Genomic DNA, 14,361 nt, shown 5'->3' on the forward strand with positions numbered 1-14,361 from the left:
AATGGAGTGGTGTTCATCTATGGTCCCAGTTCCACAACAAAATGGTACTCTTCATATCTGTGCGGATTTAACACAGCTTAACATAGGATCATAGGAAATAGGAGCAGCAGTAGGTCACTCAGCCGGTCGAGCCCGCTCCGCCATTCAAACAGATCATGGCTGATCATCTACCTCCACGCCATTTTTCCTTACATTGCCCATATCCCTTGATGTCATTAGTATCCAGAAATATTTCAATTTCTGTCTTGAACATGCCCAATGATTGAACTTCCACAGCCCTCTGAGGTAGAGAATTCCACAGTTTCACCACTGTCTGAGTAAAGAAATTCCTCCTCATCTCAGTCTTATTCTGAGACTGTGTCCCCTGGTTCTAGACTCACCAGCCAAGTGAAACATTCTATCCACATCTACCCTGTCACGCCCTGCAAGAATTTTGTAAGTTCCAGTGAGATTACCTCTCATTCTTTGAAACTCTAGAGAATACAGGCCCAGTTTCTGCAATCTCACCTTATAAGACAATCCCGCCATCCCAAGGATGAGCCTGGTGAACATCTGTTGCACTTCCTCTATGACAAGTATATCCTTCCTTAGATAAGACCAAAACTGTACACAATACTCCAGGTGCAGTCTCACCAAGGCTCTATATAATTGCTGCAAGACTTCTTTACTCTTGTACTCAAATCCCTTTGCAATGAAGGCCAACATACAATTTGCTTTCCTAATTGCTTGCTGCGCCTGCATACTAGTTTTCAATGACTCATGAACAAGGACGCCCAGGTCCCTTTGGACATCAACACTTCCTAACCTCTTAGCATTTAAAAAATACTCTGCCTTTCTGTTTCTCTATCAAAGTGGATCACTTCACACTTATTCACATTATATTCCATCTGCAATGTCCTTGCCCATTCACTTAGCCTGTCCAGATCCTCTTGAAACCTCCTTGCATCTGCCTCACACCTTACGTTCCCTCCTAGTTTTGTGTCATCAGAAAATTTGGAAATATTACATTTGGTCCCCACAACCAAATCATTTATATAGATTGTGAACAGTTGTGGCCCAAGCACTGATCCTTGCGATACCCCACTAGGAACAGCCTGCCATCCTGAGAATGATTTGTTTATTCCTACTTGTTGCATTCTGTCTGTTAACCAATTCTCAATCCATAGCAATAAATGACCCCCAACCCCATGTGCTCTAATTTTGTTCACTAACCACTAATGTTTCTTCTTTCTTTTGGGCCTCCTTATCTCGAGAGACAATGGATACGCGCCTGGAGGTGGTCAGTGGTTTGTGAAGCAGCGCCTGGAGTGGCTATAAAGGCCAATTCTGGAGTGACAGGCTCTTCCACAGGTGCTGCAGAGAAATTTGTTTGTTGGGGCTGTTGCACAGTTGGCTCTCCCCTTGCGCCTCTGTCTTTTTTCCTGCCAACTACTAAGTCTCTTCGACTCGCCACAATTTAGCCCTGTCTTTATGGCTGCCCGCCAGCTCTGGCGAATGCTGGCAACTGACTCCCACGACTTGTGATCAATGTCACACGATTTCATGTCGCGTTTGCAGACGTCTTTATAACGGAGACATGGACGGCCGGTGGGTCTGATACCAGTGGCGAGCTCGCTGTACAATGTGTCTTTGGGGATCCTGCCATCTTCCATGCGGCTCACATGGCCAAGCCATCTCAAGCGCCGCTGACTCAGTAGTGTGTATAAGCTGGGGGTGTTGGCCGCTTCAAGGACTTCTGTGTTGGAGATATAGTCCTGCCACCTGATGCCAAGTATTCTCCGAAGGCAGCGAAGATGGAATGAATTGAGACGTCGCTCTTGGCTGGCATACGTTGTCCAGGCCTCGCTGCCGTAGAGCAAGGTACTGAGGACACAGGCCTGATACACTCGGACTTTTGTGTTCCGTGTCAGTGCGCCATTTTCCCACACTCTCTTGGCCAGTCTGGACATAGCAGTGGAAACCTTACCCATGCGCTTGTTGATTTCTGCATCTAGAGACAGGTTACTGGTGATAGTTGAGCCTAGGTAGGTGAACTCTTGAACCACTTCCAGAGCGTGGTCGCCAATATTGATGGATGGAGCATTTCTGACATCCTGCCCCATGATGTTCGTTTTCTTGAGGCTGATGGTTAGGCCAAATTCATTGCAGGCAGACGCAAACCTGTCGATGAGACTCTGCAGGCATTCTTCAGTGTGAGATGTTAAAGCAGCATCGTCAGCAAAGAGGAGTTCTCTGATGAGGACTTTCCGTACTTTGGACTTCGCTCTTAGACGGGCAAGGTTGAACAACCTGCCCCCTGATCTTGTGTGGAGGAAAATTCCTTCTTCAGAGGATTTGAACGCATGTGAAAGCAGCAGGGAGAAGAAAATCCCAAAAAGTGTGGGTGCGAGAACACAGCCCTGTTTCACACCACTCAGGATCGGAAAGGGCTCTGATGAGGAGCCACCATGTTGAATTGTGCCTTTCATATTGTCATGGAATGAGGTGATGATACTTAGTAGCTTTGGTGGACATCCGATCTTTTCTAGTAGTCTGAAGAGACCACGTCTGCTGACGAGGTCAAAGGCTTTGGTGAGATCAATGAAAGCAATGTAGAGGGGCATCTGTTGTTCACGGCATTTCTCCTGTATCTGACGAAGGGAGAACAGCATGTCAATAGTCGATCTCTCTGCACGAAAGCCACACTGTGCCTCAGGGTAGACGCGCTCGGCCAGCTTCTGGAGCCTGTTCAGAGCGACTCGAGCAAAGACTTTCCCCACTATGCTGAGCAGGGAGATTCCACGGTAGTTGTTGCAGTCACCGCGGTCACCTTTGTTTTTATAGAGGGTGATAATGTAGGATTAGTATAAATGGGTGGTTGATGGTCGGCACAGACTCGGTGAGCCGAAGGGCCTGTTTCAGTGCTGTATCTCTAAATAAAAATAAAACCTCCTGTGTGGGACCTTATCAAAAGCCTTCTGAAAATCCAAATACACCACATACACTGGTTTTCCTTTATCTACGCTACAAGTAACATTCTCAAAAAACGCCAATAGGTTTGCCAAACATGATTTCCTTTCATAAATCCATGTTGACTCTGCCCAATCAGATCATTATTTTCTAAGTATCCAGTTATCACATCCTTTATAATAGATTCTAACATTTTACCTACTCCGAACAGAGCAGTGGCATGGGAAATTCATCCAATGTCCACAGTGGATGACAGCTTGCAAAGTTGTCTCAGAACATAATGTTTACCAAACTCGATGGCAATAGTCAGTTTTGGCAGGTTCCCTTAGATGAGACCTCAAGATTACTAACCACGTTTATAACACCTTTCGGGAGGTTTTGTTTCCATCGGTTACCATTTGGAATAACGTCCGCACCAGAGATCTTCCAAAGGTCAATGTCTAACATCTTAGAAGGGCTCAAGGGAGTTATTTGTCACATGGATGACATCCTGGCACATGGGCAGTCAGTAGGGGAACATAACCAGAGTTCGAGCAGTTTTACAATGGCTTCAAGAAGTGGGGCTAACACTGAACGAGAAGTGCAAATTCCCAAAGACATCAAATCATTTCTTGGGACACATAGTAAGCAGATTACAATCAGATCATCCGTGATCTTGTGGAATGGCTGAGCAGGCATGAGGGGCCAAGTGGCCTACTCCTAGAGTTATAGTCATACAGCACAGAAACAGGCCCTTCGGCCCATCATGTCTGTGCTGACCATCAACCACCTATCTATTCTAATCCCATTTTCCAGCCCTTGGCCCAAAGTCTTGTATGCTATGGCGTTTCAAGTGCTCATCTAAATACTTCTTAAATGTTGTGAGGGTGCCTGCCTCTACCACCCCTTTAAGCAGTGCGTTCCAGATTCCAACCACCCTCTGGGTGAAATATTTTTTTCCTCAAATCCCCTCTAAACCTCCTGCCACTTACCTTAAATCTATGCCCCCTGGTTATTGACACCTCCGCTAAGGGAAAAAGTTTCTTCCTATCTAACCTATCAATGCCCATCATATTTTGTATACCTCAATCATGTCCCCCCTCAGCCTTCTCTGCTCTAAGGAAAACAACCCTAGTCTTTTCAGTCTCTCTTCATAGCTGAAATGCTCCAGCCCAGGCTACATCCTGGTGAATCTCCTCTGCACCCTCTCCAGTGCAATTACATCCTTCCTATAGTGTGGTGACCAGAACTGTACACAGTACTCCAGCTGTGGCTTAACTAGCGTTTTATACAGCTCCATCATAACCTCCCTGCTCTCATATGCTATGTCTCGGCTAATAAAAGCAAGTATCCCATATGCCTTCCTAACCACCTTATCTACCTGTGCTGCTGCCTTGAGTGATCTATGGACAAGTACACCAAGGTCCCTCTGACCTTCTGTGCTTCCTAGGGTCCTACCATCCATTCTATATTCCTTTGCCTTGTTAGTTTTATTAAGCTATCTGGCCACCTTCAAAGGTTTGTGTACAAGCACCCCCAGGTCTGCCTCTTCTTGCACCCCCTTTAAAATTGTAACATTTGGCATTGTCGCAATTATTCCTACCAAATTTCCTTTGTCATGTGTCCCCCCCAGGTCACCAACCTGCCTATGTCCTCTTGAAGTCTATTACTACCTTCCTGCTTACTACACTTCCCAGTTTTGTGTCATCTTCAAAATGTGACCCATATCCCCAAGTCCAAGTCATGATATATTAACATACATCAAAAGCAGCAGTGATCCTAGAGCTGAACCTTGTTCAAACTAATTGATTTTACTCAAGTTCTAACATTCCATTTAAATCATTCAAATAAAACAGAACAACTATCTGTAAAATTATCTATTTTCCTTGAGAGTTCTTGTTTACTATTTGGGCACCAATACTGGAACTATAACTAATTTCAAATTAATTGCCAATGCACAGGAAATTAAGGGAGGTTTTTAAAAAATATTTCTGAAACTCTAACATTCATACTGATTCATGCTGAAAATGAAGATCAATTTTTTCTGTTGCAGTAATGGAGAGGCATATATTGAAAACTCAGAACACATTTCAGTACAAAAATGGACCATTACCATGGTCTTGAATTCCCTACTGCATTTCCTCTTGTTCGCAACCTTGAATCATCTTTATTTTTAAAATTAGCTCTTTAATTGATTAAGAAGGTTATCACACTGTCAAGCATAGAAAAAGGACAGCTTTCCTACTAATGAATCACAATGACAATGGATATTTTAATACAAATAAGTTATTGCCATTGTCACAGATCTGTAATGTGCAGTGTAAAGCACTTTTAAGGGAGAGAAGATTCTGGAATTCCTGAGACACAGTGTGCAGCAGCTGCATTTGTGTTACCCAGGGCAACAGCAAGAGAGAGGTCACATGGTAATGTTTTCACTTGGCTGTGTGTGGAACTGGCAGACACCGGCTGAAACCAATTAGTTTGGAGAGACTCTCCAGTGAGGCATACTGAAGAAAAGGAACTGTTTTATTCTCTCTCAGAAAAATTATACAAGGAGCAACACGCCAAGTTAATTCCCTGAGTAAAGAAGAAAAGCCTTCTTTGTCAAGAAACCATTTTAATTTCTGTGCTCATTGTTCAAAGAATTGTTTAATCTTTACTGCAGCCAAATAGTTGAATGCCTATCTTCTGAAGGACTATTTTCATCAAATCCACATTAGAAGACCTCATCCATCAGGAACGTAACCTACAAACTTTTATTTATTTTATTTATTCGTAAGAGACCGCTAATTTTTTTAAACTCCATTTTTAAAACCGGCTAATTGTTAGTTTTTGAATGTATGTGTGTGAATGGGGGAGTTAGATTAAAATAAGAAGTTGTAAGGCCTTTTGATATAGGGTTATCTTAATGGTGTTTAAGATTTAGTTTTTTAATAAATAGTTAATTTGTTGTTGTCTAAAGATACCTGTTTCATTCTGGGGTTACTAGAATGTTTAATTTGACTGTTTTTTGATTGGGTGTGTAAGCTTAATAATATGCTGCGACCTGTGGAGTGACGGGACTGAATTGACAGTGTGTTGCTCCCGCCATGGTCAGAACAGATTTAATTGGGAGGCTCCTTCCAAGATCAGAATCAGATTAATTGGGGGGCTCGCATTTGGAATCATATTAATTACTCGTCTCTGGGATAACATAAATTGGGGTCTTGCATCTGGCATCATATTAATTGCTCTCATGTCTGGCATCATATTAATTGGAAACTCGATTGTTGGGATCCAAATCTAAGGCCTATTACAAACAATAAATGGAACCAGGTTTCTTGTGTAATAAGGTACAGTCTATACCATTGTAATGGCATTAGCAATTGCAGCAGAGTTTCTGGGAAAGGCAAATGTATCCCTCAGAGACTTGACAACTTTAACTAAGAATAAACTAAAAGAATTGGCAGCAAAATTGGGATTAGAATTGAAATCAGGTGCCAAAAAAGCAGAGATATTTGATTTAATAATCTGGCATTTAAAATTAGAAGAGGAACCAGTAGGTAGTAAGTCAGAGAATAATGCAGTGAAATTAGCCAAAATTCAGTTAGAAACAAAAAAAAAACTTGAAACAGAAAAAGAAACACCAAAAGCATTGGAAAAACTTAAGCTTCATCAGGAAAAAGAAAAAGCAACAGAATTGGGAAAAACTTAGTCTCGAATTTCAGAGAAAATGAAAAAGAAGCAAGGGGTTTCGAATTTAAAAAGATGGAACTAAGACAAAGGGGTGGTCTTGACTCCAGGGAATATTCTGGTCAGGAAGAATCTGAATCCAGCCTAGGACCCAGTGAAAAGCTATTTAAATGTATACAAGTTTGAGGAAAGGGACAACGAGGCATTTTTCATATCTTTTGAAAAAATAGCCAAACGGATGAAATGGCCGAAGGAAAGCTGAACACTGATTATGCAGGGCAGGTTGGTAGGCAGAGCTCATGAAGTTTATGCCATGCTTCCTGCAGATTATGAGATGACAAAAAAGGCTATTCTTGCTGCATATGAGTTAGTCCATGAAGCTTACCATTGGAAGTTTCGGAACTTACGGAGATTGGCTGGGCAGACGTATGTAGAATTTGAGAGGGTGAAGCAAATTAATTTTGACTGTTGGATATGAGCATTAAAGATGGAAACCATATGAGCACCTTCAAGAGTTGATTCTCTTGGAGGAATTTAAAAATCCTTTAGTAGTGAGAACTCATGTAGATAACCTGAAAGTTTTGAAAGCTAGGCAAGCTGCAGAGATTGCTGATGATTTTGAGCTTGTGAATAAGCCAAAGCCTTTTGTCCATCACCCCCATAAACCCAAGAGGGATAGAAAGTGGGAGAGTGAAAGGAAGGCAAGTAGCCGGAGACAGCTGGGAATGCCCCAGGATCACCTCCGCAGGCCAGAAAGGAAGGTGCTGAGGGTAGAAGTGAGGTTCGTAAGCTGAAGTGTTATCATTGCCACAAAAAGGGTCATCTTCATTCAGAATGCTGGAAATTGCGAAGTATACCCATAGGACTTGTTGGGGTAGGCAAAGCCAATGCACAGGAAAAGACTCTGACTGAAAATGTAGCAGACCAGGCTATAGCTTTAACGGCAGCTGTAAAAACCAAATACAAAAACTAAAATACGTGTAGAGATTAAGAAAATACCCAAAAGTTATAATGAATTTTTGTTAAAGGGGAAAGTAACTCCATATCCTGTAAGTGAGGCAGGAAAACCTATCATTATACAGAGGGATACAGGAGCAACCCAAACAGTCTTGATACAACGTTTCCACCAGAGAGCGCCTTGAATTCTAAAGTTTTAGTTAATGGAATTGGCGGGGAGTATATACCCGTACCTTTATATACAGTACGCCTAGAGAGTGACTTAATATCTGGGATGGTAAATGTAGGAGTTGTCCACAGTTTGCCAGTAGAGAGAATTGATCTACTTCTAGGAAATGATTTGGCCAGATCAAAAGTATCAGTTTCTCCTATAATTACAAAGGAACCAAGTGAAGTTAGGGAAATGGAGCAATTACAGGAACAAGTTCCAGGAATATTTCCTGCATGTATAGTCACTCAAGCAATGGCTAAACTGGATCCATTGTCGGAGATAAAAGTGGCACCCCAAACAGATAGCCAAGTATCTGAAACCTTATTTGGGAATTTAGATAATCCAAATGAGATGTTTAACAGATCTTCTATCATTGCAGCACAGCAAGCTGAACCAGAGATATACCAAATAGTGCAGACAGCTCTGATAGAATCTGAGATAAAAGGAATTCCAGAAGGCTATTATATGGCAAACAGGGTTTTGAGGAGGAAATGGAGATGCCTCACAGATCTGCAGACAAAGACTGTTGTTGAACAGGTAGTGGTACCACTTAATTATTGTCAAGGATTATTAAGGTTTGCACATGATATTGCAGGACATAGGGGAATTTGGATGACCAAATCATGCACCAGCCAACATTATTACTGGCCAGGTCTTACAAAGGATGTGAGACCATTTTGTAGGACATACCATACATGTCAAATGGTGGAAAAACCGCAACCTATCATATGGGTGGCACAGCGGTGCAGCGGTTAGCACCGCAGCCTCACAGCTCCAGCAACCTGAGTTCGGTTCTGGGTACTGCCTATGCCTGTGTGGGTTTCTGCTGGGTGCTCTGGTTTCCTCCCAAAGCCAAAGACTTGCAGGTTGATAGGTAAATTAGCCATTGTAAATTGCCCCTAGTGTGGGGATGTGGTAGGGAATATGGGATTAATGTAGGATTAGTATAAATGGGTGGTTGTTGGTCGGCACAGATTCAGTGGGCCAAAGGGCCTGTTTCAGTGCTGTATCTCTCTCTATGACTCTACAACTAATTCCCATACCAGTGATTTATTTATTTAGAGGATACAGCACTGAAACAGGCCCTTCGGCCCACCGAGTCTGTGCCGACCAACAACCACCCATTTATGCTAATCCTAGATTAATCCCATATTCCCTACTACATCCCCACCATTCTCCTACCACCTACCTACACTAGGGGCAATTTACAATGGCCAATTTAACTATCAACCTGCAAGTCTTTGGCTGTGGGAGGAAACCGGAGCACCCAGCGGAAACCCACGCAGTCACAGGGAGAACTTGCAAACTCCACACAAGCAGTACCCAGAACTGAACCCGGGTCACTGGAGCTGCGAGGCTGCAGTACTAACCACTCCGTCACTTTGCCGCCCACGATTGAGGAACCATTTAGCAGGATGTTGGTAGACTGTGTAGGACCCTTGCCAAAAACAAAAGCAGGACATCAATACATACTTACTATCATGGATATGGCTACTCAATTTCCAGAGGCCATTTCTGCTAGAATATAAGTAGAAAAGTTAACCCAATGCTTTATGAGATATGGATTAACACTTGAAGTTCAATCAGATCAAGGTTCTAATATCATGTCTAAGATATTTCAAGAAGTCATGGGCAATTTGGGGATTAGAAAGTTGAAATCTTCAGCATATCACCCACAGTCACAAGGAGTTTAGAGAGATACCATTAAACTCTCAAAACAATGATTAGAACGTACAGTCACGAATATCCGCATGACTGGGATAAAGGACCACACTTTCTTTTATTTGCCACTGAGTCTACAGGCTTTAGTCCTTTCGAACTGGTTTACGGACATGAAGTAAGAAGTCCTCTAAAACTCATAAAAGACAGATTCTTGGAACAAAAGAATGAATCTTCGACACTGGACTATATATCTGTGTTATGGGAAAGGCTCACGAAAGCTTGTGGTGTGGCTCAGAAACACCTTCAAGCATCCCAAGCCAATATGAAAATATGGGGAGACAAGAATGCAAAAGCCCGCAATTTTCAACCAGGGGATGAAGTATTGGTGTTGTTACCATTACCGGGAGAATCATTAAAAGCACGGTTTCAGTGGCCCATATAGAGTGATCAAAAGAGTGGGTAAGGTAGATTACTTGATTGACACCCCTGATCACCAGAAGAAGAAACGGTTGTGTTACATCAATATGTTAAAGCAATATTATCGCAGGGAGGAGGATAAGCCAATACTGGCATGTCAGGCAATCGGGATTGTTGAGAAGGAAAAGGATAGTGAGGATGAGGCAGAAGGAGGCCTAGAAAATTCTCAGATTGAACCTCCAACTACCAGATGAGCGAAAATAGAATGGCTAGGAAAATTGGACAACACGCTTTTGCACTTAGACGCAAAACAATATAAAGACCTAACCAGGCTTTTCACAACATTTAAAAGAGTTTGTAGGGATAAGCTGGGATGTACCACCTCAGCCACACATGATGTGGATTTAGGGGAAACCATTCCTTTAAAACAACATCCTTACCGCTTGAGTCCGGATAAACAGGCCCAAGTGAACACAGGGGATCCAGTACGTGCTGAAAAATAATTTGATCGAACTTAGTCAAAGTAGCTGGAGTTCACCCAATTCTAACACCTAAGCCTGACGGATCAACCCGGTTTTGTATAGACTGTAGAGAAGTCAATGTGGTAATGAAGGCAGACTTCTACCCAATTCTGCAATTAGAAGACTGTATTGACAGAGTGGGCAGTGCTAGATTCTTACCAAGATCTACTTGTTATAGGGATACTGGCAAGTTCCTTTGACTCCTCGAGCCAAAGAGATATCCGCTTTTGTAACACCTGACATCTTTATCCGTGCTGGGTGATGCCACTCAGGCTAAAAAATGCCCCAGCCACTTTTCAAAGATTAATGAATCAGGTAGTAGCCAGTGTTCCCAACTGTGTAATATATCTCGTTGATGTACTAATACACAGTGACACTTGGAAAGAACACTTAAACCAGTCAAAAATTCTGTTTAAAAAGTAACAAGCAGTGGACTTAGTGATAAATCTGCCAAAACGTGAATTCGGAAAAGCAAGAGTAACTTACCTTGAACACACAGTGGGGCAAGGACAGATATTGCCAAAAACGGCAAAGGTACAAGCCTTAATGGAGTTCCCTATCCCTAAATCTAAACAGGAAATAATGAGGTTTTTATGGATGTGCGGTTTTATGAGGAAAATTGTACGGAGTTTTAGTACTGTGGCTGCTCCTTTAACCAATTTGCTACAAAAAAAGAAAAACAAAGTAGTATGGTCAGATGAATGCCAGGCAGCTTTTGAAAAGCTAAAGGCAATCCTAATTAATGAACCAGTGTTGGCTGTTCCAAATTCCGCTAAACCCTTCAAGATAGCAATTGATGCTAGCGATCTGGAGGTTGGTGCAGTCCTATTGCAGGATGACGAATCGGGCACAGAGAAGCCAGTAGGATACTTTTCAAGAAAACTAAATTACCATCAAAAAAGGTATTCCACTGTAGAACAAGAAACATTAGGACTTTCGCTGGCTCTCACATATTTTGAAGTGTATGTCCACAAGGACTATAAAGAAATACAAATATACACTGACCATAACTCATTAATGTTTGTGGATAAGTTTAAAAACCGAAATGCTTGAATCTTTAGATGGAGTTTGTGATTACAGCCTTATCATCTAAAAATTGTACATATTTCGGGGGAAAATGTTATCGCCAACGCTTTGTCACAAATTTAACTATGTTAACTTATAGATGGTGCTGGTATAAAGAAAATGCTGTAAATTATTCACTGTAGAGTGAATGGTGTGTGAATGTGAAAAAATGTTAGTGTTATTCTAATTTCTATTTTTTTGGCATTGTAATGAAATGCATTTCGGGAATGGCGTTTAATTTTGCCAAGGACAGAGGTGTCACAGATCTGCAATTATTTTTTCTTCTTGGATTTAAAAACAATGTGTGTGCCTTTAAGACTCTGTTAAAAAAGTGCACCTTTAAAGGAGAGAAGATTCTGGAATTCCTGAGACACAATGTGCAGCAGCTGCATTTTTATTACCCTGGGCAACAGCAGGTCATCACATGGTAATGTTTTCACTTGGCTGTGTGGGGAACTGGCAGAAAGCGGCTGAAACCAGTTAGTTTGGAGAGACTTTCCAGCAAGGTGTAATGAAGAAAAGGAGCTGTTTTATTCTCTTTCAAAAAAAATCTACAAGGAGCTACAAGCCAAGTTAATTCCCTAAGTAAAGAAGAAAAGCCTTCTTTGTCAAGAAACCATTTTAATTGCTGTGCTCATCTTGCAAAGAACTGTTTAATGCTTGCTGCAGCCGAAGAGTTGAATGCCTATCCTCTGAAGGACTGTTTTCATCAAATCCACATTAGAAGATCTCATCCATCAGGAATGTAACCTAGAAAGACTTACTTATTTTATTCTTAAAAGGCAGCTAATTTTTTTTAAACTCCACTTTTTAAAAACTGGATAACTGTTAGTTTTTGAATGTGTGGGTGTGTGAATGGGGAGTTAGATTAAAGTAAGAAGTTACAAGGCCCTTAGGCATAGGTTTATCTTAATAGTGTTTAAGATTTAGTTTTTTAATAAATAGTTAATTTGTTGTTGTCTAAAAATACCTGGATTGTTCTGTTTCATTCTAGGGTTACTAGAGTGTTTAATTTGGCTGTTTTCCAATTGGGTATGAAAGCTTAATAATATGCTGCTACCTGTGGAGTGACGGGACTGAATTGACAGTGCATTGCTCCCGCGGCGGTCGTAACACAATTAACATAAGAAAAGGTCATTCTGCACATCCAGTTCATCACATGACTCAGATGGGTTTCATCATTTGGAGCTCAGTTGTCTGCTGAAATATATTTTATTTTTGAATGCTCCATCTGAGCTAAGATGATTAGCCACGAATTAACAAACCTGTGGGTCAAAAGATATTCATAACTTACATAAGACAACATTGGTGCAGCCACAATTTCCAATCCTGCATGACAGAGCATGGATTAGCAGAATGGAATGTGTGAAAAAGTTAGTCCTTAATTTTGTCTTTATAATTTGTACTTTCCTTAGTTAGCAATTAGTTTTAAAATATCACATTCAAAATAGAGGTTGCACATCCATGTAAAAACCAACAATTGTTTCAAGAGATTACTGGCAAGATAGTCCATAACTTTAATTTCAATGTGGCAGGGCTTCTACAAAGATATATCATTGACCTGGGCCAAATTTCTAGTCTATTTTACTACTTAGCAGATTCTCCAACTGCTGCCAGAGTTCATCTGGAGAGGAGGCAAGAGATTGGCTGCGGACGACCAGCTACACCATAATGCGACTGGCAACCTTGGCAATTGTTACCAGTTTAAGATTTTTTTATCAAAATTAAATTTTTAAAAATTGTACCAGTCTGTGCAAGCAGTTGCCGTGAGATCAATGGCACAGGTTCTATGGACTTTAATCTTTAAATTCCATGCCGCACCCCTCCAACATAATGCCAGACACCAGGGATGAAGCAGTGACCAATGCGATAGTGGGGATGATAGAAAATATATTGGCAGGCATATTTGTGCACCGCCCATCAACTTCTAACAGAAAATGGAAACACCACAAAAATATGCGAGGACGTTGATGCCTGCATCCTTGGCCAATTTGCCCATTCACCCATGCTAGTTCCACCAAAGAACTGGCAGAGAGTTAATAATGCTAGCCGAGACATCTACAGAAGTGGTGGACACAAAGTATCTTTGATTTCAAAATTGTTAACATTGAATATACCATTAGCAACAATCACTCAGTCCAAACCAGAAGGCTGTTTGTTTTAATCCAGGTATCAGATTGTATCAATGGACAAAATTCGGGCCAGATTATCAGCATAATCGGGGCAAGCAGAGACAAGAGAAGGTGGAAAATAGGGTGGGCACCAATAAACACAGATCTCTGCCCCTAAGAAACTGGCAGATTTGGGGTAGGGGTGGGTAGTAGATGTGTCATGCCACTTCCATCCTGATATAGGAGGATGCAGCAGGACTGGCAGGATGGTCATCCTCTGGAATTCTGTTAGTGTCTCCTCCAGTGGATTCAATGAGTGGTGTGCCTGCAACAGTGCAAGGTGGCAAAAGTAAATAGGATGCATAATTATATTCCCTAAGCAAATCAGTTCAAATCCCCACAGTTTATATTGAAGCTGTACAAGCTTCTGGTCAGGCCGCATACTGCATACAGTTCTCTGTACCATGATACGGGAGGCTAACTAGAGGAGGCAGAAAAAAGCAACGAGGCTGATCCTTGGCACCCAAAAGCAATTAGAAATGACTTGATAAGCAAAGCCATTTCAACCTTGAAAAAGACATTTCAGGTGGGATCGTAATGAAGTATACAAGATATTAATGGGATTGAGAAAGTATACCTGAAACAGTACTTTTAGGTATGCTTGGCAGAAGAACAAGAGTGCAAGGCTTCAGAATTGTAAAGTGCAAATTTAAGACAGATCTCAGTAAGTCATTCTTTGCGCAGATTATCAAAAATTGTGGTTGAGAATTGATGTTATAATGGGAAGTATTAGCATGAAATGAAATAAAATGGGCTG

The sequence above is a fragment of the Heterodontus francisci genome, chromosome 3 (assembly GCF_036365525.1).
Source record: "Heterodontus francisci isolate sHetFra1 chromosome 3, sHetFra1.hap1, whole genome shotgun sequence".
Classification (NCBI taxonomy): Eukaryota; Metazoa; Chordata; class Chondrichthyes; order Heterodontiformes; family Heterodontidae; genus Heterodontus; species Heterodontus francisci.